The sequence below is a fragment of the Agelaius tricolor genome, unplaced genomic scaffold, assembly GCF_023055355.1.
Source record: "Agelaius tricolor isolate 1412-34295 unplaced genomic scaffold, bAgeTri1.0.p SCAF_7, whole genome shotgun sequence".
Taxonomy (NCBI): domain Eukaryota; kingdom Metazoa; phylum Chordata; class Aves; order Passeriformes; family Icteridae; genus Agelaius; species Agelaius tricolor.
This window is the reverse complement of record NW_027269267.1, coordinates 44,002,062-44,028,286: the sequence shown is the minus strand read 5'-3', so window position 1 is coordinate 44,028,286 and position 26,225 is coordinate 44,002,062.

Below are 26,225 nucleotides of genomic sequence, written 5' to 3'. Positions count from 1 at the left end.
TTACATTATCCATGCTAGTAATGGAATACAAGTTACTGATTTCCACCCAAGTATTTCTGAGGAAGATTAAAATTCCAGAGGCACAAAGTTGCTGCTATTAATGTATGGTGACCTTGTGCAGCAGTGGCTCTGTTTTTGTAAAGTGCAATAGATTTTCCTAATTGTGGCACACAGAGCTCTGGGGTGTGCCCCTTGACACATCTTCTGCTAACTTGATACTGTGTAGAGGCACTGGAGATTGATGGAACTGCAGCAACATCAGGAGCATTAGAATAAACTGGCTGCACGATGCAGAGGTGATGGCTCATCCTATGAAACAAAATGTTTCTTTGCTATTCACAGGTGTGGCTAGATTTTGAGATGCAAACCAGAGAAGAGTCCAGCTGTAAAATCTTAATGAATCTTTTTTTTCCCCTTTTTATTTAGAAGCTTGCCAACATCTTTAATGTAGCTGAAATCAGACACTAACATTACTATATCCATCTCCATTGTATTTGTGGATGCTGCACTGTTATTGCTATTATCAGAAAGGTTGTTCTGTTTGAAATAAATAATTTTATACTTTAATAAAACTTATCAAAATAAGTAGAACAGGCAAAAATAAACTCTAAAAATAATATTTTGGAAAAAATTATGATCACAGTTGGGGAGTTTCTAAAACTGAAGTGATAATTTGTTTCAAATTTCCTCAGTGGCTTGTGGTCTTGGATGGTGCATAAAACAGTGAGTCAGGAGGTGTGGTTTCTATGCTTGAAGGGGCTCAGAAGCTTATCAAATTTAATGGGATTCTGTCAGTTAATTGTTGGTTTGTGGTGGTGGTGTTGCACCACCCTCCTTGTGCTGGACTATGGTCTCTGTTTTGGTTTTAGGCAGTTCTTTTAAGCAACCTGAAGTGCTCATTCACAACACAGACAAAACCAGTTGTATTTGAATCTTACACTTGTGACCTCCATATATTTAAATTAAATAGGTAGGAAGTTTTTTTTTGCAAATAATTGAATCTTTCTCTCTTTCTCTCATTCTCCCCCTCTCTCATGGAAGTAGACAGAGTTTTGCCTAAAACTCATGACTTCTGGAAGGCTAAATTTGGGTCAAGGTGAATGGTACCCTACCAGCATCTGACCCTGTGACTTAAACATTTTCAAACAAGCCTGTATAGCTCCCAGTGACTCACTAGGAGCAGCTACTACTTGCCCCAGAGCAACCTGTCCTTGATGTACCAAATAGCTCTCAGACTTGGTCTCAAAAGAAACATCCTAGATTTTCTCACTCTGAGCCCCCCAGATTCTGCAGAACTGTAATTTTCAATTAATGCTCTGATGGTTTTTCTCACTAAGGGAAGTTTTCTTTGACTTTCAAGTTAACTTCTATTTTTTGCGTGTATATTCACACTTATTGAATTCTCTGAGTGTCAAATTTGTAGATTGGCCTTCTAAAATGGCTCACCATTTTCCAAGTCTCTTTCTTGGCCATTTGAATAGTCTGCTATTTTAGCTCATTTTTCTTTGTTTCATTTCAAGCTATTTTGCTTCATTAAAGGGGAAGGTTGGATTTTTCAAAAGCACCAGCACAGACCTTAATTACCATTCCTATTTCAAATAACGTGTTAGATCAAAGATTGAGGTTCATCTTGTCTATCTTTCCTGTCCCCAAGTTACTCAGGAAGGTCTGTACTAATTGGACACACTCTTTTTATAGGCAATGAAGAAAGAGATGAGCTTCTAGACAATCTAAAGATAGGAAAAATGAAACCATAAAACCGAATGAATCATAAAACATTAAATGCTATCTGTCTTAAACACCTATTTTAGGCTGGAAGGACATAGTAGTCTCTCTCTGTTGGTTATAGAAGCAGCCTAGAAAACCATATAGGATAACACCAATAGGTTTTAAATGGCTAAAGTTAGATGAGATGAATCACACAAGATATTTGTAATTTATTTGATATCCTAATAAAAAAATTTGAACCAAAACCAAACATTTTCTCCTCAATAACTTTGTTTGCAGCCATTTCTCCTCTCAATCTAGTTCTTCAAATCCCAAGTCTTTCGACTTATTTTGTTACATTAAGAATGTATGCAGGTCAGCTCATCTCAGACAGATTTAATGAAGAGAAGATTGCCTCTGGAACTTTCTAGAGGTTTCTTTGCAGATTTTTTCTTACAATTTGGAAATCAGACATCTGAAGAAATAAAGAAGACAAGCAATGCTCCAAATGCTGAAAAAATGGCCATACATTGTACTTGAGTTTAGACATAGAACAACCTGAAGATAGATTACAACTTGAAGAGTAAAGAGAGTTGGTTATTTTTTTCTTTATGAAAGCCAGTGTCTAAGTGCCTAGAAATCATTGGGCTTTAGGTCAGATAAGCTCATTAGAGACCCCACTAATTTCCTTATTAAATGTGTTTTTTAATGCCTATCCTGAAACACACGGGTTAAAAATATTGCGTTTAAGTTTCAGAGTTCTTCAGTTCAATGGAGCAAAACAGAGTGATTCATGGAGGAGGCTGATAAGAAGAACTTCAACTACAAGCTGTGAGTTCACCACATGAGAGAGACTGAGAATAAAGATCCGTGTGCTGCTGACTGATTGCTCAATGTCTGCGGGTCACCAGCTGGCTCTCCCTGGGACAAAGGCAAGCAACTGTTTGGCAGAGATATTCCCCACAGGGAAAAAGAACTGTTGGGTCATCCATACAAGGTACTTGGGAGAGAAATGAAATATCAAATGCAGTTCTGCTTCCCCCAGTTTTAAAAAAGAGGAATTCAGCCAGTTATAAGTGCAAGTAGATCTGTTAGTGCAATCAAGAAAATAAAGAAAGGAAAAAAATATGGATTAAGACTAAGAAGATGAAAGGGGAAAAATATTGTTCTGGGTGTATCAAGAGGGCTGCTAAGGGAGGCAGTGTTTTCTAAAGAAGGTGTGCACTGAGAGTTGCTCAGACTGGACTTAGTTGGAAATTAGAGAAAGTTCACACATTAAAACAAGACACTGCCGCAGCTTTTCAGCACAAGTACTGGTGGGGAAAGCCTCACATTACAAGTAGTTCTAAAACAGAAACTTGATCCACTTATGAAAAGGCTCATATCAAAAGTATCTGTGCTGACCCAGGAGGTGTATTCCTCTCCTCTATTTTTATCTTTCTGAATGGAGCTTACATATATGTCGCTGTTCACTCTCCTGGCATTTTAGGGATGGTTTCCATGCTTTTCTTATCCACTTTTTTTTCAAGTCAAGCCTTTTACATTTGGAATACTGATCCAGTTCAATTTGGGAAATATAGATATATCTGAATTATTTTTGAAGCATTTTTAGTTTTATTTCTTTGCCTTGTAATTAGAGCAGTACTTTAATTAAAGAAAACTTAGCAGTTTTAAATGTGAGCTTAAAGATGCCAAGAAACACTCTCAATCCCAGAGAAAAGGCTAAACCACAGCTTATGAAAAAGTCTGAAGGGTGGGGTGAAGAGAGAAAACTATAGAAACCACTTTAGCTAGGAGCTATTAAAAATCTTTATCAAAGGAGTGCATCCTTGTAGTTGGAAATTACTACATCCTGTTCTAACAGAACAAATGTTATTTTTCAAGGATTCACATGAGGTATCCAGTAACATGTGTTACAAGACTGCCACCTCTAATTCGAATTAGTATAATTTTAGCGGTAATTAAACTGTGATAAATTAATGTAACTTGAAGAACTGAATTAGCTCTCTAGAAAATAGCTAATTTGTCTGTATTGAAAGATTGTCATTGCATTTGCAATAATGGCTAACCCTCAAGGGGTGTTGAAGCTCTAGGGATAAACTCTGCTTTTAGATCAGTGTACGTTTCTCAGCAAAGCCTGTTCTCTCACCAAGACAGAAATGCTGCATCACTGGATCTCTGTCTCTGACACAATTTTTTAAAAGCATGAATAATATCATATGGGTGTATTAAATACTCTTTGGCAGACTACCAGCAGGCTGCTTGTTGACCTTTCTCCTCATATTGATTTATTCCTCAGTCATTTTTCTTGGTGTTTTTTACTTTTCCTTCATGCCTTTCAGTAAGGAGTAGGGAATTTCTGCCATTCCTGCTGGAAAGCACACTAATTGTACTCAACAGTAAGGAATATATCACATGAGATATTTCTTTCCCTTTCAGGACTTTGTTGGTTCAATATTCTCCCATGGAATAGAAACTTTTGTCTTTTCCCCAGACACATATACTCCTTAGTTCCTCCTTCTTCTGATAAGTTCCTAGGAGGATATCTTTAACCTAAAGAAACACAAAAATGTGTTCCCAAGATGTTAAACATGCCAGAAACCTTCTCGAATAGATAGCGAGGATTTCCCTGTCTAATCACCTCAAAGGGCTCAGCATAAAAAGAAGCATCTTACCATATTATCTAAATATCTTAATAGGATTTGTACTTAGATGGGTCTCTGGAGAGGGCAGGTTCCTGATGTGTGAGAGCAGCAGTTATGGGAGTGCCCTCTCTCCAGGGCTGACAGGCAGCCTCATGGGGTGGTGATGTGCCCAACCTGCCCCAGGGTGATGGAGGTTCTCCCATTTCCTGTGGGGTGTTACAGTGTCCACTGTTATGGGCTATGCCTGAGGGATTTGAACCTATTTCGTGCCTGTTCATAGCCCCAGACATTTTGCAGGAAAGAATTCAAAGTTATCTTTACTGTTAAATAAACAGTATCTCTGGTTTCCTTCTTACAGTAGTAACCTCTATAAAATAAATAAAAATAACAGAAATAATCATAAAAGCCTCCCCCACAATCAGCCTACAAAAGTCCTTTGAAAAGGGACATTAGTTGTCTGCCTTTCTGATATGATCCCAAATTTGCTTTTCAACTTCCAGTGTGTACGTATCAAAGGGGACTTGTCTTTTAATCATCGTCATCACAGGATCATAGAGTCACCATAAAATAGTTTGGGCTGGAAGGGGACCATAAAGATCATCTTGTTCCAGCCCCCCTGATGTGGGTGGGGACCCCTTCCACTGGATCAGGTTGCAGCTCTAGTTCCCCAGTGACATTACACTTTATACAATTAAGTGCTGACCAGATCCAACCAATGCTTAATTCACTGACTCGGGAAAATCCTGCATCCCTAACATGTCTGCTTATGTTTCTAACTGCTATTAATCCACCATTTTATTCAACAAAAACTGTTTCCTGTCTCACAAAAATGGTCAGTGGTGTGCAAGAAAGGTTTTACTGCACTTCTGAAGGAAGCATTATGTGTCATCCATCATGGGCAAAATTAAAACCAGAAGAGAGGTGTTAAAGTTTAAATATGGTGTTATGTGACTATCACAAATCTAAAGAGTACAAAGAGATTCAAATTGCAGTCCACTTTTATTTGAACTATAGATATTCAAACCTGAGGTGATTTAATTTTTTCAAGCTTTCATAGTTGAGCTTGTTTGACAAACCCAAATGGATTAAGGTTTATAGAACTTGAGAAATTTGGACAAATACATTTCTGAAGGCCTTCATTTAATAGAAAGGAAGAACACTGAAAGGCGACAGAGTGAATTACTCCACCTTGCTGGCCGTGCTTTCTTTTCAAATTGCTAAAGGTCTAAAAGCCTGTATCATTTTACAAAACTGTGCCAAACAAACCGATTTAATAACAGTGTATGAGCACTTAGCAAATGCCCTTCTGAGACAGTGATTCCAAGTGGCTATTTCTAGATTCATACTAGTATAATCAGAGTGCAGCAGAATCTATGAACAAGCCCTAGGGGGTTTGTTGAGCTGATGCTACAGCTGATATCTCAGGCCATTTTTTAATTAAGCCTGCTAATTATGCAGAGTAATGATCTCTCCTTCTCATCCTTTTTTTCGTAATGCAAACTACACGAGTCCAGTCTGAGACCATTGTTTCATGACCTATCATGGATTGTGTCTCAGAGCCTGCTAAGTGCATAGAAATCATTACTTTCAAATTAGTGTTATAGTAATTACATTATCATTTCTTTAAAAACAAAACAAGAACAAGAGAAAGAAAAATGGTAAAGCAAGCAAAGGATGGTAAATTGTGAAGATAATTACTCAAGTTGGATATGTCAAGTGGTGCAGGCTACATTATTTTATTTTGATTGCCAACTGATTTGCATCTAATTCATCTAAACAGGGAAAATACTGTTTTTGTTGAAGTGTTCAGTGATGCTGGGCTGAGGCCTGTCCTACCGCCCTTCTCTGCTGGAAGACAAAAACCTCTGATTAAGAATGACAGACACTTTCAGTGAAACAGTTTTTTAAATAGCTCTCTTCCCTCAGCCAGGGCTGGTATAATTTCAGGGTATTTTATTTCCCCATTCACAGAGTCGCTAAGAACAGGAAGAAATATCAAGTTACACAGCAGCCAAAGGGACAGATCTGTTTACTTGACAAAGCTAATTGATTATGCTGAGTTCACTCCAATACAGGGTCATTGAATAGTTCTCTTATTGATGAAATGATACTGTCTGCTGAGGATATTAACCTCTTTAGCTTTCTGCATTAGCATTGCTGTAAGGTCTTGCTTCAATGTAATATAAATTCCTTGTGCTAAAGAAGGAAAGCAACCAAAAGATTTAATTATCATATATTCATACCTGAGTACTGATGCACATGTATATATACACATACATTTTTATATCCAGAAAATACTATTGAACATGAGAGGCTGAGTTACCTACACTGAAAGTATGGAGATAACATTTGAGTTATCTTAAATTTTCTATGTTTTCCATGGTTTTGCCTGTGTTTTGGGATGTTCTTTCTTTTTCTTAAACTGGTCTTTGGATATTACAATTAGGTGAGCATATATTATACTTTCACTTTGACAGTACTAATAATCTCAGCACTAGTTAAACTTTTAAACTATCTAATGTTCAAAATCTCATATGAAGAACTCTTTCCTTTTTTTTAAACATTTCCAGCCTCAGAAATGTCGAATATGTTCTAGAGTTTATAAAACCAGTTTAAATATTCAGTGTAAGGAAATTATTTGGGCATCTATATTTGTTGCTACTTAGTTAGATATGAGTAAGAGCTGGCCATTATTTTTGCAGAAAATGGTATTTAAAAACACCAAAATTCAGTTTAAAAGTTATACTCTATTTCACTACCATGTATTGTAAAAATAAAAAAAAAATAAAGTACAGTAGTCTGAAGAAGCTACAAAATGATATTTAGGGAATCTCATAAAAAAGCTGAAGTTAATCTTCAAAACAGTTTCAGTGCCTTTAATTTTGCAATTGGAAAGGAATTCTCATTAAAATAAAAATACATGAGGCAAATTCCAAAGTGGAACAGGAACAAAATGGCCCATCTCTGTTGAAATAAAGTATTTCTATTCATGCAGCTTCAATCACCAGGATGAAATGTTCTTATCTAACTTCAGCCTTTAACAATTCCAGTTTATCCTAGTCACTGAAATATCCTACTGTAGGGACAGAGAAATGTGGGCAGCTCCAAATGCAATTCCAGATAATATGTGGACAGAATTGCCCTCTGACGCCTGCAGAAGGAAATTCATTTCTGCTACTTTCTCAGGTGCAATAAATGTCCCTCGGAAGATGTTGGTGTCTCTCCATTTTCTAAAGAAGGATTGCAGATAAATTAGCAGTGAGACCCATGGGGTGAATATACTCACAGTAAGGATTTGTGCAGTATAATCTGAATTCACACCCTCCTCCACTGAGCTTTTTCCTCAGGCTGAGATGTTTTGAGTCTGACACAGAGCTATAAACAGACACTTGGGCAGAGGGAATTGCATGCTTAACTGAAAGTACAGATTCAGTTTGTTTGGTTTGGAAATGAAAGCCGGAACAGGAATGAGGAAAAACGCTGTTATTTTTTATTATTTGTTACTTGTTCCAGTTTTAATATGAGAAAGAACTTCTTCATTGTGAGGATGACCAAGCACTGGAACAGACTGCCCAGGGGAGTTGTGGAGTGTCCCTCACTGAAGATATTCAAGACCTGTCTGGTCCCAGTCCTGTGCAATGTGCTTTGGGATAACCCTGCTTGAGCAGGGAGGTTGGACCAGGTGACCCACGGTGGTCCCTTCCAGCCTTATCTATTCTGTGATTCTGTCCTTATGCCTGAAATCTGCCCCAGAAATTGTTTCTGATTTGTGGAACCCTTCCCAGACTTCTGCGACATGTATTCAGGGCATTAGGTTTACTTTTCAGCCTTCATTAACTGGGCAATTTTATAATTCTATTTCAGTAATTATAAATTTAAATATGTATAACTTTTTAAATATATCTATTTCTGTGGTTTTTTTTTTTCTGACTTTTCTTTTGGGTCTTTTGTTTTGTCTCATTGATATTAAATCTATAATACAGAGGAAAGTCAGAGTTAACTGTCTGCATTTCCAGCCAGAATTTCTGCCTGATATTCTCAGTGATCTAGTTTTATTGTTAGGACTCAAAAAAATAAAAGGATAAAAAAGGAAAGAGTGAATGCAGTGATAGTTTCTGGCATGCATAGGCTTCGACCTCCCACTGTGGGGTCCATTTGAAACCCAGGACCATTGTCATGCCACTGGAAACAGGAACTTAGAACCACATTTTAGCTGGCACTGCCACATGTCACACACAAGCTGCATTGTGCTGTGACAACTCTCCTTCCTGCAGACAGAGCTACTTGCCACAGTGTGTTTACCCTTGTCATCATGCCACACTGTGCATATTTAATTGGACACACTTCCATCCTTCATGGGTGCATTCCATGTCTTTGACAAAGAATTTTTTTCCCCTATCTACATTGGAAATTATGTGAGGTTTGGTGACAAATTCCCTGGGGAGGGTGAGCATTAGCAGCCCTGCACCCTCCCCTGGAGACTCTGTCTGCGTGACAAGAAGAGCTCTGAGGTCTGAGGTGTGAGCGAGTAGGAAGAGCTGATTTCAGTTGCTTAATCTCCTCAGCCCCAGGCAAGTTTCTCATTGAGAATATGCCTTGGAGTTACTTTTGGCTAGTCTGTAAGCAGCTGCTTATATGTGGACAGCAACTTTCTTCTTGGCCCAAGGGGACCCATGTTGGAGCAATTGGTGTTGGTGTAAGCTGCACAACAGCCAGGCAAGGAGGCAAAAGGACTGTAGAGAAATGATGTCTGTTGTCTCTGTACAGGTTTTATGCCCCCTTTTTTTCTTTCTGCGACCTAGACAGTTAGGATCCTCTCTTTGCCTAATGTCATGGATGGTAAAGGCCAAAATCCAAATTCCTGAGAATGAGGCAGAAGATGGCAGTTAAAAAAAACTGTCCACAAGAAAGTTTGCTCATAACTTGTAGAGGTCAGTGCTATTAATGTATTATAAATTATTGTAATACATTATTCCATTATAAATTAGTGGCTGAGCAGAGCTGAAGTGTCTCTCAAGTTCAGAACTATCAGAAATATTTTGTGGTAAAACCAGTCACTACAACCTTCTTTCTAGCTAAACTCTTCCTAGAGAGTGACTAACACACAGTAAATATTTTGACATATTGTGTCTGTCAGAGCAGTCAAGTCGTTGGATTTTTCTGTATGTGGCAGATTAGTTCCATCTGGCACCAAGTTGTTTAAATACAAAATTCTGTAACCCCTAGTCTTTTGATTGTGTGGGTAGGTGCAGCTGCTTGAAATGGACCAATGAGGACAAAATTCTAATGCGGCTGAATACCCCGGTGCATAGGAAAATCAGTGTAATGCATTGTAATAGGGTGCTGTCCTCATTTAAATCTAACCATAGGTACTCTTTGGGTGGCTGTCATTTCACTGTCTTCTGAAACACAGCATTAGTGAAATGTCACTTTGTGTTAAGCTCAATGGTGGCCTTTGCTATGTACATTCTTCCATGTTTCTGCACAGAGACAGCGAGGCACACCGGAGCCTCAGCTCTGGAGATCGATTTCTCTTCATGTCTGGTATTAACTTACATTGCCAGGGCCAGGGTGGGGTGTGAAAGAGGTGGGCAGGAATGGTGTTTATTCACTGAACCTTGAGGTAGAACTTTAGCAAATGGCTGAGCTGCTTTGAGTTGCTGAAATGACTGCAGTTTTGGTACCTTTTTAGGGTTTGCAATGATAAGAGCAGATCTCTAAGGAGTTGAATGTCTGAGTGATCTAAAACCAGGGCAGTCAAGCTGAAGAGGATGTGTGCACTAACCTGTTTGCACTGAATAGTCTCCATAAATAATTTACAACTATGACTGCTAGCTATTATTACAAAAATACTGGATTGCATTTTGACACATGCAGCCAGCTTGTAAGTCAATAGATACATTTCACCTAGTGTATGCAGAGCACAGTTTCAGCCATCCATCCATGTGTGTTTTACAACAATGCAATCTACCATTCCAAAACAAGGCTGTGAAGACCTTTAGAAATACTTTTCAAAAAATCAAGTGATCTGAGTGCTGCATCTTTTATTGTATTGATCCTTCATATGTTTCTGTCCCCTTCCTGCACAAAACTTTCAGTTTTAAATGATTATGATGTTTTTTTTAAGGGTCTTACCCTCTGGGCAGTGCTGCAGTCACTTTGGATCTACTGCAAGGTATCAGGAAGCTAGAAATTAAAGGATGCATGCCTGAAATTTCCTTTACTGTCTTTTCCTTTAAGACTCATTTGGAGGAAGTATTTCATTATAGCTTGATTTAACCAGAAAGAGAATGAGTGGGTTTTGACTCAGTCTTTAAGATAGGCAGAGTGGGAAAAATAGTGGAAAAAGTACTGCTTACAATTTTACAAAGGAACACAGGCAAAAGAAGCAAATTTAAGAGATACAGCTCAACCATGTCAACAAAAAAACCCCTAATTTATTTCCTCCAAATACCAGACTCCTCAAATTCTAAATTAAGAGCTTATTCAGAAAACAGCTTAATTAACCAGAAGTTAGAAATAAAACATTAAAAGATAGAGATTTTGACATAACAAAAAAACAACTTATAGCCATGACAGTCAAATATAAAAGACAAACCACAAACCAAGTAGTAGCAGTAGCTCAACCACCCAAAATCTCTCAGAAGACAAAATACTTAAAGAACTTCAATCTTCACAAAATCAACTTCCCCAGTAATCCAAAATTATTACCCCCATTACAATTATAACAAACAAATATAATTAAATAGCCATCTTTTAAGAAATTCAAAAAATATCTATATATTAATAAACACCTTTTCAAGTACAATTTTTACCTCCTTACATACAAAAAAACCCAACCAAACATATTTATCATCACTTTTTACAAACATTTACTTCACTAAGTATAGCTCAAAAAATAAAAAAAAAACAATAGTCCAAAGTACACCCCCAAAAAAATTACCACATTTTTAATAAAGTGTTCATCACACCTTTAACATTCCATACTCTCCTAAAAATCAATCATTAAAAAAACATATCGCACTTTAAAATTCCTCTTAAATAAACAAAAAAGAGGGGACATAGAGGCAATGCCTCAGATATTTTTAAATAAAACCTTTTATATTCTAAATATAAAGTCCGAAGCTTTGACCAACCTGGTCTAGTGGAAGGTGCCCTTGTCCACACTATGAGCTTGCAACTAGATGATCTCAAAAGTCCCTTCCAGCCCAAGCTATTCTAGGATTCTATGATTCCATGGTTATGGAAAACCCAAGATAGAAATAAGCAGTGATTAAAATATATAAAAAATATATTTTTCTGTGCAGAACTCTAGAAAAGAACTGAAGAGTTGACTTTCTGACACAGTTGACATCATGTATTTATTAGTACCTGCCTGGGGATTGTGATCATCCAAGGATTTGATCTGATTAGCTGACTGCTCTTGTTTGACATCAATCATGAATTTATGAATTGTCAATCCAGCTCTCACATTTTCATTAAGGAAAGCCTTTTTCTTTCTTCCTCATTACACCTATTGCAACATGTAGTTATACAGTGAAACACAGCAGAGGGAGTCTGGGAGGATGGAACAGAAGAGACAATAATTGAGGGGACAGAAATCTGGAAGATCAGATGTCCCCATTTTATTTTGTCCATGTAGAACTGTGGATACAGCAGGGTTGCTCACACAAGTGACCACAAAACACTAGATGGACTGTTACCTGAACATCATCTGCAATTTAATGAATTCAAAGTTCATGCCCACTCCTCTCATTTCGAGCATTTAACACACTCAGCATGGGTTAACTCTGCCATTTGGCTAGACATTCTTTGCTTCATTGCTGATCATTTCATTGTCCTTTGTTTAAAGAGTTAGGAAATCTTGATGGGCAAGATCCAGCTTACAAATTAAGCCACTTAAGGCCCATAATGTAGGTGTCTGGGTATCTGTCTGTTTAGGTGTCTAAGTTCCTATGATCTCAATGGCAATTTAGTCAATGCAGTCAGTGGAGTTAAAGTAAAGGTGTATTTTGGCTCACCCAAAATACACCTATATAAAATCAGTAGATAAGCCCACTAACACTATTAAGTTGCCAAAATGCGTGTGTCTTCTGCTTTACAGAGGCTCTTGTGTGTCTCTTGACTACCAGAAGACTTCCCAGACTATGTTTTTCTCCTCTAGGTCCTGTTCAACATCTGTCAACTTCACCTAGTTGTTTCAGACACAGGCACATCTGAAATAGTAATGTTGTGTCTGTGTTTGTGCAGCTGAATTGAAACCCCTGAACACATCCATACCTGTATGTGAGCCTTCTTTATTTTGATTCTAATTTTTTAAGGTACATTCAGCCTTGTGTATCCTTTTTCAAAAACACACTCTTCTGGAAATAGCTTTTTCAGTCTTTCACAGCCTACAAAGAGCTAACAGCTAATATTTTAAGGGATCTATTATTAACCTGAGAAAAAGTTATTACCATTATCTGGATTACCTTCCTGAAGACATAAGAAATATGAGAAACTAGTGGAGTTTATAATCTATTGGAGTTTATCTTGACAGTATACTTCTGTATGACAGCTTTTTGCTTCATGTTGTCTCCCCTTTACCCAGCTGCCCAACCTTAAAGAAAATTGAGGCCTCACTACTGTTGCCAAAGTGATTAAAAATTGGCGCAAAATTATTAAAGCCAGAGACGGGACAGATGCAGGCACACAGTATATGCACACAAATTTTGTTGCCTTAGGAACACAACAGATTTCTAGTGCTAGTTTAGTTCAATAGGAAAAATTCCTTCCTAATTCATAATGGAATGCCAATCAGATCCATGGTATGATGCAGGATACTGTTCCCTTGAATCTGGGAACAGTATCCTGCATCATACCATGGATGGGAGATGGTTGGGAGCAAGAGGTTGGGAGCAAGAGGTTTCTGAAAACTGTGTTCTGGACACCCCAACATCCACACTGGCTGAAAATTGAGAAATCAATTCATGGCTGTTCACATTCCACTGCTTTCTCCTGACTTTTAGTACTATCTTGATTTTTAAAATAATTTTCTGAATAGGTATGTAGACTCGATCTCATATAACATCCCAAAGCAGGCACTTAGCAATTTGAAGTGTGCTTTTTGCTTCTGTTTAGATCCCTTTGCACAGTCAAGGTAATGTAAATGACAATCAAATCTATGGTAAAGAATAGTGTCAACTTATTGGAAGTAAGGCAATAAATTCAATCAATCATCAGTAAAATCTTTTAAAAAATAAGTACTTTTATATCTAAGTCACCGCAGGACTAGTAAAAAACCTTAAGTCCTTAACCTTGCTCATTAACTCCTACTTCCTCTAAATGTATGTTTTTTCTTGGGATGAACAACTATAGTTGACATATTTGACAAATGACGGCAAATAATAATGCATAAGGAACAGTAAATTGAGGCAACCAAGGGAAAAAAAATATTTCTGTGTCTTAAACCTGTACTATTACTAATCAATAAAATCCCAGAAACTTGTGAGGATATGAAATTTGAGTTTCATGCATTCTAAGAGTATTGGCTTGCAAAGCTGAAGAAGGTAATTTATAGAAGAAAAGTTTCACGAAAAGGCACTTTTATAGGATGACTATTTGTTCCTTTAAAGGTGGTTTCCTGAACCAGCTCTGTAGCCTCCATTCCAAATCAAAACAATATTGTTTGGCTCTCAGTAAAACTGTACAGTTCTATAAAGAACAGATCCTACAGTATCTCATTTGCTTTGGCTTCTGAGTTGTCCTTTTGAAGCATGTTCTTCAGCATGAGTAGGTTGGAAGGGGTTCAATAATCTATAATAATCAGGAAATCATTCAGGTTCTTTGATTGTCTCTGAGTGGCAAAACAAGACTGTGCAGCTGGCAGAGATACAAACATAATTGGGCTAAGAACAGATCAGAGACAAGGCTGTGGCCATCCATAGGCATACCTGATGGATAATGACTAGTGCAGCATTTTCAGCTATCAATCTTTAGTGGGAAAAGACTATGATGGCTGGCCAACATGTCCTGCATCAGCAAAAAGCAACCATACAGCAGGGAAGGAGACAATGGTTCACTTCGTAACCTCAGAGTTTTTTTCTGATTTCAGATTACCTCTATCCTAATTTTAAACTCAGTCTAGCGCATGAATAATAAAATGAATAAAATTGTAAAGAAACCTTTTATTAAGGTGGTACATGAGGGGGGAAAAACCTACAAAAGATACATGGCAAAGAGAACTTAATGATTAACTCTATTTCTGAAAGGCTATCCCAAATATTATTAGATTTTTTAAAGAAATACTTCCATGAAAGGCATTTCTGATTATTTTTAACTATGGTCTTCATTATTATTTAAATTTGAGTGATTACTTTTACTGAAAAAGAAAGAATTTTTTTTTCTTTAAAGAGGGTCTTTGAACCCCTCCACTTCCATCTGCCAAAATATACTACACAACTGACACGTGGTCTGTGATTGACTTCGGAGACACAAAATAGACGTGTCAAATTCCAGTGTTTTATTGGTAAGGAGTAACTGCTTAAAGCTATAAGGAACAAGCTCATATTTTTAAATAGATGTAGTCTAACACACTATTTAGTTCACTTTTGCATAATCAAAATTTACATTAAAGTCTAGTTTTGGATAAAAAAGAAATGTAGATATAGATCCTTTGCTGTTTTAGGACAGTCATTCAACTAATTTTCACTCCTCCAAGACATCAAGATATACATACACTGGTGACCTAAGTGGTTTTCCTTTATTAGATCACCATTACTACTGTTATTCATCAGTGAACTTACCACATCTCTTGAGAGATGTTCTAGGGTGCTTGTCAAGAAGTGGCAGGAGGTGAAGATAATTTTCATGTTATTACTGTCATGAGATGCCAAAACTGAGAAAGACACATAATATAAAAGGTCAACTAGAGATATTTTTGTTCAGGTTAGGGTCAGAATTGCTTTTACTCTGGCACTACAAAAGGTTTGGGGCAAGGAATAGTAAAATCTCACATAGATGTTATTGCATTTTTAACATTAGAATGCCTTTGTAAAACAGGTGTCTATAGCTCCTTGGTCAAATGTAGTTGTTTGTTTTTTTTTAATTACACATACAGGGACCTGTTTCTTCATTATTCCTAAGAGCAGGACTCCCATTCAAACAAATGGTGTTAACTCTAAAGTATTTATGGGTAACAGACATGATTTTATAGAATAAAAGATAGAGCTGAAAAATACTGTTTGCAACAGTTGACCTGATCCTTATTTGTGTAGTGGCTTCTGTTAGAAACTACATTAATGTCCACATGACATTGTGTTGTAACATGAACACATTCATGATGCCACATAATCATGAGTACACTCCTAAATCCCTGTGATTGTGTTCCACGTGTAAGAGATTCTCAGAACCTTCACAGCATGCTGCTCAGCTGATAACCAGTGTCAGTTAGAGCAGGGTTTGACCAGATAGTTTGAGTTATTAAATTACTTTCTACTAAGAAAGGAAAGTCTGCTTTGTTCCATCCTCCATCAACAGCCATGGGTTCTTCTCTTCCTTTCTTTGGTACTGGGTCTAGTGAACATGTGGCTGTGGTATTTCAGTTTAGGAGGCTGACCTACTGTGATGGACTCTAAGTGAAAATACTTAATATCTTCATTATAAACACATTATTCTAGAAATTCTTCCCTATATGCTTCAACCTTAAAAGGAGTCTAAGGTAAGGAGATGAAGTGATGAGCTTAGACATAATTCCTGCAATATATATTCAAAGATGAATGGTTTAAATACTGCCTTGTTGTGATCAACTGGAGAATTACTGAAAATTATTTTGATTACGTAGGTGTCTCACCAAATTTCTGCTCTTCCTTACGTGACTATGGCTTAAAAATTCAAAGAGACTACTGACATGCCCTGGTAATCTGCAAATTGTTAGTGCTATCAACAGTGATGGAGGATGCTTGCCAAATAGTGTTTTCTTGCCAAACCTAAATTAAAGTTATGGTGAGACATTCAAAAGGAGGAGAAGGTTCTGCTTGCAGATGGATGTGGCCTGTTAAAGATCAAATTGTGAAAAAGAACTGTGACCTGAGACACTAAATGCTAGTGTGGGTTTTGTCCACAGCCACTCAGCAGTGTAGGAGCAGGAGGGCAGGAGTTTTCCTTATGGAAATGAAAACACATCTATTGCTTTCTTGAAACAGACTGTAGAACTCAATAGAAAACTGTATTCCTGCTACAGCATTTTGCTGGATGTTTCATACGGACTATAAAATATTATTATTTGCTATTAGTGTTCCTTCTATGAAGACTATCTGTACAATTCATTCAGTTTGATCATAAATTTCATAGGATTTTTCCTTGAAAGATTACTAAAATACCTTCAGTAAAGAGACACATGCAAACATTGCATTTACTGCTCTCCTGCCCTCGGGTGAGCTACTCTCTTAGGTCTGTTACATGAAATAATATTTTGTGTGCTGCTTTTTTTATAATGTTTACTGCATGATCTGTCACCTGCTTTCATGTAAGGTGCCTAGTTGCATGAACTTGTGAAATGCCAGCTGAAACAAAAATACATAACATTATTTACTCCATTCATGAATTTAAAATGGAGGAGTCAGAGGTATAATAAAATAAATGACAGAAAGAAATGTATCCTATTTGATGTAAAGACTGACAACCAATTGCTTCTTAGGCATTTTTGTCAGAATAACAATTCTTTTTTTTCTCCTCTCCTCTAAATAGACAGTGGCCCTGATACATAATAAGATAAAAGTGGGGTTTATTCTATTGACTTTTTAAAACAATTCTTAATATTGCTTATAAAATTCTGCCAGAAAGTACTCATTTTAATCATCAGTCAGCATTTTTATTATATTATAATCCTTAATTGATTGACGTTTAATCACAGTCTTTGTATTTTACTATCCCTTGTCTCATAAGAGGCAATTTTCTCTTTACTGTAGTTTAACAGCTGATGAAAAAGATTTAAGGAAACCTATAAACTTAAGATTGGTTAATGGTCCCTTATAAAAGAATATTACACTTCTAGGATCCATTGCACAGATGTGATACTCAATTGTAGAAATGTGCATGGGGTTTATTAAATTACAGCACAAATCTTCAGTCTCCTGAATTATTGTTCATGTTGGTACTGTTAGGCAAATGGGGAGACACATTATTGCTTCCAGTTGTTCGCATTACTGTGGTGTAATACAGTCAGAGACAGCTGGCACATTGCTCTAGGCAAATGCAGAGCTCGAGCAGCTGCAGAGTTCTGGGCCCCCAGTGAAGGTCCAGCACCGCTGAGTCAGTACTGGGTGGCTCATCAAAAGATGGCCAGAAATTAAAAGAAAAAGTTGCTCTATTTCAGAGCTAGTGTGCGGGATTTTGCACAGCTAATTAACACGGCCTTTTGCTGAATGGAAAGCAGTGGGCATGTAAAGCAATAACAAACCCATTTGTCCTAGTTGTACTGCAGAGGGTGAGCTGCAGATATTATTTGCTTTACTTATGAAAGGACAGCCACACTTCTCAGCTGTGGCAAGAAGAGTCATGAAGAGTCAAAACTGTTTTCACAAGTTTTGAGTCTTACTGGCTGATGTTCAAAAAAGAATACACAGATGTAGGTTACATGTGGCTATTTGGCAATGTCATATAAAATCAAAGATTTTATGATTTAGGTCACAGACATTAGCTTGCTAGATAATTTATCCCCATTCTTCCTGGATTAAAAGATCACAGTAAATAATTTAAATAACTAAAATAATCTACTCTGAATTCTTTCATGTCTCAGCCTCATGTATTTTACTCAGCACATCCAAATTCCATTGATTAAACATATCTTCCAGGAAGGCAATGAAGACTTACATTGTTTCACAATTTCACAAGTCCCTTAGTAACCTGGTAAAATAGCTGCTACTAAAAATATTAACCTTTTCCACTTTGAATTATTGTTGACTCAGACCTCAGTGTAACTTTGTGGAATGGCAAGAGCTATCAGGAGCTCTGAGAGTTTTGTTCCTTTTTAGGCAACAAGACTGCATTTGTCTTCTGAGTGGAATCTGAAACTTCAGCCTAAACTACTGCAAACAAGGAGGAAACTGCCATCAGAGCCACTCAGGGTGCTGGACCAGAGGTAGCACCTTCTGGACTTTAATTTCCAATCTGAAACTCTTTCTCTGGACTATATATTAGAGTTCAAAGAAGCCTAAGCTCTTACCTGTACTTCCTAAAACAGCAAGGACAGGTTTTAGTCAAGGCAGTGTATGCTCCAATTTTAACCCAGATCTGTTCTCATAGAGCAATTATTGCTAAAAGACCATATAAATGTTCATGTTCTTAATTTTAAACTGATGCCTATCTCATAAGCCACTTGGATATTTTGCTATAGTCCACAATTTTTTTTAGAAAAACATGATATTTAACTTCTTTTCCTTCTAATTTGGATTATGTGAGCAAACATCTAGAATGGTGCTTTGGGAAAAACAGGAGCTACCACCAAGAGCTTGCCAAATCAGATAAGATGTAAATAAGTGCACTCAAGAAGGGGCAAGGAAAATTAGAATCTTTACAAGAACTTGGAGTACCTTTGCCTCCATTTAGAATCCAAATTTAAATGATTGGTTGCATCCCCCACCAATTTTTGAAAATAATTTTCTATAGAAAATTTGCCAATCCTTCTCGTCAGCTGTGTCTGGCTAAGAGACTGCAACATTTCCTTTTGACTGATAGTCTGGAGATTATTAATCTGAGCTTTGGATGCTCTGGGAACTTTTACTGCTGTCTGGTTTACACTGCCTTACACTAAAACTGCATGAAGGCTGAAGTTAAGGCAGCTTTGGAGACAAAATATAGCAGTTAGATTTCTGGGTAGAACTTCTCAGTAAAAATATTGTACCAGTACTCTGGAATTCCACAGTCCTCCACAGACCTCCATAGCTTAACATGTTAAAGGTTGCCAAGATTTTAGGACTGGAAACTCTCCCCAATATGATTTTTTTCCTTTTTTTTCCTGTGTGTACTAGGGTTGCTAATTGTGGTCAGCAGCTGATGCCCAAATTGAATTCTCACTTATTCCACCATGGAGGGGTAATTAGGTACTTTCAGGGCATCCCTGAGACTCTAATCCTTCAGCCCCCTTTTTGGCACAAAAATAACTCCATACAGTAAATCCAAATGACACCTGTTTAATAGCATTCTTTACAGGGTTGAAGGTATATTTCCCACAATGATAAAAGGTTGGAAAAGAGTCTCTGTAGGATGCTGCTTGGCTGAGTTCCTGTTGGTGTGATTATTTTCATTCTTCTGGGATTTTATTTTATTTTATTAATGGTGTGTGAGGGAGTTCAGATCCTTAGACAGGCATCTTTTTAATTATTTTAATCTAAATAAATTAATTGTGGCTACCCTTAGCAAACCACGTCAACTCGCTACAAGCTTACATGTTGGTAAAAGCCTATGCTTAGTTCTCGTTTAAATTATTTCCAAACTTTGCATTCTTCTGCAGTGACCACAAGAAAGACAGGATCATAGGAATAAAATAAGATGGACTAGGGTGTCTGCAGGATCCTCTCTTCTCTATATTTCAGACCATAGAGTCAGGACAGGAACTGTCTCTTTTAGTGTCTTTTAGGTCAATAGGTCAGATTACCAGCACTTGGGACAGTAAGACATTGCCTGGTTGTTGGTATAAGTTTTATATACTCAGGTCATGCACTCGATGAATATCCACATCCATCTGCTACAGAGCAAACGTGAGCAGCTCTGAAACATTGCTGAAGCAAATCTGCAGATTTTGCTCTCACAAATGTTCTCAAAACCCCCTTTCTCCTATGCTTTGCTCCCTACCCTGCAACAAAACATTCAAAAAACATTCAACTCTGTGAACAAAGACAGAGAGCCGGAGCAGTGGGGTCGGTATTTGGCATGCAGGCTATTCAGCAGGTGCGTGCTAAATTGCATTAGACTTAACACCAGGAATCAGATCACTAATTGGGCACCAATGTGAAGAATTTTTCTCATTTGGGACCTGAATTGCAACACTTATATCCCTTTAGGCAAGACATCACAACCTTCCTATCCCAAAGCAACAGCGCTACCGCTCGAGCTAAAGCAGAATCTCCATCAGCTAACAGCAGCAGCACTTACTATATATCCTGTTTCTAGGCTGCAAGCCACAACAGGGGAAAGTCATTTTAATCCTTTAGTGATTTATAATCACTGGGATTTTACGGCTCTGGATTTTTTCTGACTTTCCATTTATTTTTAATTCTATGTGAGATTGCTTGGAAGAAATAAGCAAAGATGGCACTGGTTCTCAAAATTCAGATAAAAGAGATTTTTGTTTTTAAGGGGGATAGAGAAATTAACAATGTTCTGCATTTTTTGTCTTTTCTCATTTCCTAGCTCCTTCGTTCCTACTATTTCAGTACTCTGAAATCTTTCCTCACCGTTCTTTTACCACAAGACACTAAAAGTTGTAAAAATAACCTAATGTTACATTTATAAAAACTGAAAAATGACAGTTTCCCCCTCCTGAATAACAATGCCTAGGGGACCAGCTCTTTCTCAAGGTTTTCTGTGATGGGTCACAAGCATAGTACCTAGGTCCAAGAAGAAGAATTGAGCTCCTTAGGTAATCAAACCTCCCAGTTCTGAGACTGTCTGACATGAAGCACACACAGCTGAAGGATTTCATCTGTTGCATGCCAGCTGTGAGAAGTAGATGGTTATAGATTCCTCCTCTCTGCTGAGATTTAAGTGTCCTGAGCCTCAAATTGCACATGCTCCTCAAGTACTTAATGATCTCTGCATAATAATACAATGAGATTATATGCAATTCATAACATTAAAATCACCTCTATTTCTATTAATATCACAGTGCTAGGCACAACATTTCCCTTTTCACACAGGCTGTTGATACTATTGTGGAAACACCCATTCAGTGTTCAGATTTTAATTTCTAAAGGCAACTTGTCATGTGGGACTGTTTCTATAGCCCAATACATTTCTCTAATATTGTTTAATTCCTATTAATTTTTGTTTTCCTAGGTTAGCTGCTTTATTTTCTTAGGTATTTCTGCAAAAAGAATTCTGTGATATTATGTGTATGCTATCCAGAACATAAGAAAACACTACAGATAGAAGGAACTTTATTTAGTTAAAATGTTGCACATAGTCTTAATTTAAAATGCTCCAAGAGGAACCCCAGCATGAATGCAAGTGCTCATTTGAAACATGATCATAGAAAGCAACAGAGAAAAATAATTTTATGATCATTATTTCCTCATCAATTAAAAAATGTGTTCCAAATAAATGTTATTACTACTAGACCTTCCCCTTACTAGAAATACATCTTTCTCCTAAAACACTTTCTGGTCTAATTCCTAAGAAATCCTGCTAGTGATTAGTAATAGCTGAAATTACAGAAATATCCTGTAAGGAATTATTATATTTCATTTCCCTTCTCTTTCCAATTCAAATGAAAAGATGGAATTTAAATAATTTCCTAGGAAATCGGACACTCAGGAAAATGCAGTCTGAAATTCTATGGAAATACATAATTTGAAAGTCAAAATTACAGAGATCAAAATGAAGTGATTTTGCTCTGCTGAAGTAAGTGCCCTAATTAGCTCACTTCCAGGAAAGGTTCTGGGAGTTGGGAGGGATGGTTGAGGGTTTTCTTGTCTCAACCAACAGGTCCTTTATGATAGAAAACTCTTCTAACAGGGATGATTTTTTTCTTATTTGTAGTTCTAACTATATTAGCCAGGACAAAGGGAAGAAATAAATGGACAGAACCAAAACATAAGTCTCTTTCAAATCTAAACACATTTTCACCTACCTCAGGGAACATTCCTACGCTGCTCCGATTCTATAGCTTCAGATCATTTCTATGGAGTTTATTTGTCGCTCACTATCAGCTAAACTTGACACAATCAGGAGAGTTTCCCTTAAAAAGAAATGTGTAGGATGGTATTATTCCCTCCTGGTGACTGCAAAGTTCTTCACAGAAACTTCCTTAGCTCTGAATGCCCAGACATTCCTCCTTGGAACACATTCATCATCAAATACTGTTGCATAAACAGAACATCGAAGTCATTCTCTGAATACATCATTTCTCACACTCATTATTGGTGAGTTAAAGGTTATCAATAACTCAAGGAAATACAATAAGTGACCTATCCTTTGTCAGACTGTTAGATATCCTTTGCACGTCCTGTAGTGGCAACAAATTTCTGAGACTTGCTTGCTGTGATCTTTTGTTATAACATTGCTACATACTGTACATAGAAAAAAAGGACTACAAACAGCCCAACTTCAGTCATGCCACTCTTCATAAAAAATAGCTAACCCCCACAATGACTTTTGATTTAAAAACAATAATTCTGAATTCTTATTTTTGCCAGATTTAAAAACGAGGGTTACTCTGTACATTAAATGTAAAGATGCCTATAGTGGATGCCTAATGTAAGCACATCATTGGAAGGAATACACACTCCTAAACTGTAGTCCAAGCATGCTGTGTTTGTGTTAGGAAGAGTTTCTTCACTGAAAGAGTGGTTAAGCATTGGAATGGGCTGCTTGGGGAAGCGGTGGAGTCACCATCCCTTGAAGTGTTCAATGAACGACATGGAAGCGGCACTTCGTGATATGGTTTAGTTATGGTGGTGGTAAAAGGTTGGACTTGAAGATCTTTTTCAACCATAATGATTCTGTGATTCAGAGGAGAGGAACCACATATCAGGCCTACCCTGTGCTCCTCAGGTTTACCCCTGGGAGGTCTGGCTTGAGGCAGCCCATGTCTAGTGAGATAAATCCCAGACAGGAAGTCAGTTCAAGCAGTAGGTGGAAGGAAAGTGAATCTCCCCTTTCAGAGCATCTTTCAATTAATATAACTTTTGCTGTATCGTATTCACTTAACAAAATAAAGCCTGGCATATTTTGAAAAGCTGCTTAGTGTTTCTTTCCTGTGGTATTATGTGGAATAAGCTCTTCTCAGAGACACTCATCTAGAATGATTTCTAGTTATTGCATGTGTCTTTCTTATCAGATCTCTCTATTCCTTTCTTTAGTACTTGCTTTGATATCAGAAGGGGATGGCAGTAGATGTTCCTTGAATGATGGAAGAAGAGGATATGATTTTATAGCTGCCTATGTTCATTCCAACAGGGAAAGCCTGGACATGTCTAACAAAGGCATTGTCTGCTGATGAGAGTTTTACTCTACTGAATCCTTTGAGAGCCTGCTGAAGTGCTAACATAGTAGTTCCTATGCACGGTGTCCCTGCATGCTTTGCCCTGTACATCTGTGGTTTGCAGAATTGGGCACACAGCATGTACCTTCAGCTGACCACATTCTGAGCTGAAATCACTAACCATCTCAGACTTTTCCCTGTGTCTCTTAGAAGAAAAGAAACATTTAAATCAAGGAGTAGGCACATGCAGTAAGGAGATGCATGTATTACAGAGGGGGAACAGAGACAGAGTAAAATCCCGCTGTGCTTGTCCTTTTTGTGGTACACGTGGAGAAGCAATGTTAAATCAGAAGAGTGAGGAATAATTAATGCTAGTTTGTAGGGAATAACTAAAGCAATATCACTGCAATCTCGAATTGCACAGAAAACCAACTGTGTAGTTGGGAGGTAAATAAATGTCTTCCTACACTCTTCTCAAAGAATAAAGCAGTTTTGACAACTCGTCCTCTCTTTCAAATGTCACTAATTATTAAGGTGAAGGGAATGTTTGTTTTTACGGACCAAGAAAACCTGCTTTGCAAGTCTTGGATGCTGGAAGCATTGTAAAAATGTGAATCCCACTTTATAATACATCAAAACATCCCTTCCAAAACATCGCTTCTTGTATTCGTGAGGGGTCTGCATCACATACATAATAACAGTTTTCTGAATATATCAGGTGGAATTGTTCCTCACAATTTCTGTTCCCAAAATTAATTTATATGTCTGTTTGTTGTATATATTTGAACACTTACCTTCCCTGGCAAAGACAGTCTTGTCTGATGAGTACCTCATATTTTGTCTCAGTCAAATTCTTTCCTCTTAAAACCAACTGTGAACCATCAAAAATGTTAATGTGGAAATCAGCAGTATTACACAAAATCATTGTTTCATAAGAGAAAAGAGAGATTAACTTTAATAATTTAAGACAGTCTCTAAATTAACAGAGAGGAAGTGGACAGTGTTACCATGCTGTACCTTGATGGATGCCTTTTTCCCCTTTTTTTGCTTTTCAGATTCATAGTGGTGTCTCTCAAGTTTCGAAATCCAGCATTACCAATTGCCATCATTGCACACAGCCCCACATGCCCAGAGCAAGACACTAAGGCTCATAGCTGCAGCTTTGAGGATGAAGAGCTTTTGTGTCAGACTACACCAGATAATTGGACCCCTGTACAACTCAGATCAAACCCTGACTTTTGGAAACTAATACAGTTTTAACCAGGAGTCTGGGGGTTGAGGAGGAATCCAGGTGATTACTAGGCACCAAATCTGAATATGGGTTTATTATCCTAATGAAACAAGGTAATAAAGAAGATCATCATCAGATGAAAATATTTTGGTAAGAGTCTGCTACTAACCCATCAACTTGCACAGCTCTATCCATACCTCCATACTTTCTCCAGGAAGTGCAAGGGTCTCGGCAGCAAAATACCATGACAGGGATCTTAGAATCACCCTGATTTTTCTTTTTTGTTAAGCAATTCATCTGTGAAGAAGCAGCAATATGGGAATGGGAAAGAATGGGAAATTACACAGTCAATGTATTACCTCAGTACTAAAAGAAGCTTTTAATTTGCTGTGTTAAAACACATTCTGAAAACTGATGTTTTCTTTTGAGTTGAAAAAGGCATTTGGGCTATTGACTATAGGGTGCATATACAGGTCAAAATTAATACTCCTTGAAAATAATACTGTTGCTGTACTGACAATAACTTGGCACTCCTGATTGATGGAGAAGATGCTCTAACATCACATTATAGTTCCTTTACCTAAGGGAAGCACAGGCTGCCTAGTGTTCGCTTGGAATATTTTTCCTAGAGATCGAGTCATAGAGATACAATTATAATGGCTCAGGAGAAAAAGAAGTATTTTGCCTTGTTCAAAAACATTATGGACCAGAGATTTGTTCTTGGAGAGGAAGATATGAATGGCTCACATTTTGGGGAGCCAGCCATATCCTCACTTTCAGAAAGAGAATCTCAGCGGTGACTGGCTGTCTGCTTCAAGAAACTAAACTTAGGAAATAGAGCTGGCAGGATGGCAGCCTCCCCTGATAGTTTTCTGCTCTTCAAGGACACGTACTTGGAAACTCTGAGGCAGTGAGCCAGTTTTCTGTTTCAGCTTTATGTGCTGCTCAATCGGTGCACATAGAGTTTTTAAACGGAGGTCTCCACCTTGTCTGAAGGGCAGTAATTAAGTGGGGTTTTGGTTGCCCCAGGCTGCCAGATAATAGGAACTTTCCTGTCCTGATGAGCAGTCCCAGAGGATCTGCTCTTTTGGTACCTCCTGATTTGACTGCTGCAATGCACTTGATATGGGCCAACCTTGCAAACTGCTCAGAAATGCCCGGTCTGTGGCAGGGGGTGGTCTGCTCGCTGAGCCCTGTGCCACGAGGAGGGGATTTCTGCTGGCTTTGGGCTGAGTTCTTCAAGTGACTTCCTGCATCTTTTGTCCCAGCAGCAGCAACTGGCAAAGGATGCTCCTAGCTGTCTTCAGGTTTGGCTTTAGAGGTGGTAAGTGCAAAACACATTTCTGTTGAGAGCTGGTTTGGGGCTGGTCCAGAGAGCTGAGATGTTGTATGATGATCATTATTGTATTGAGCTCATCATAGCTCAATAATTCCATCATTAGCACAATGTTTTAACGCCAGA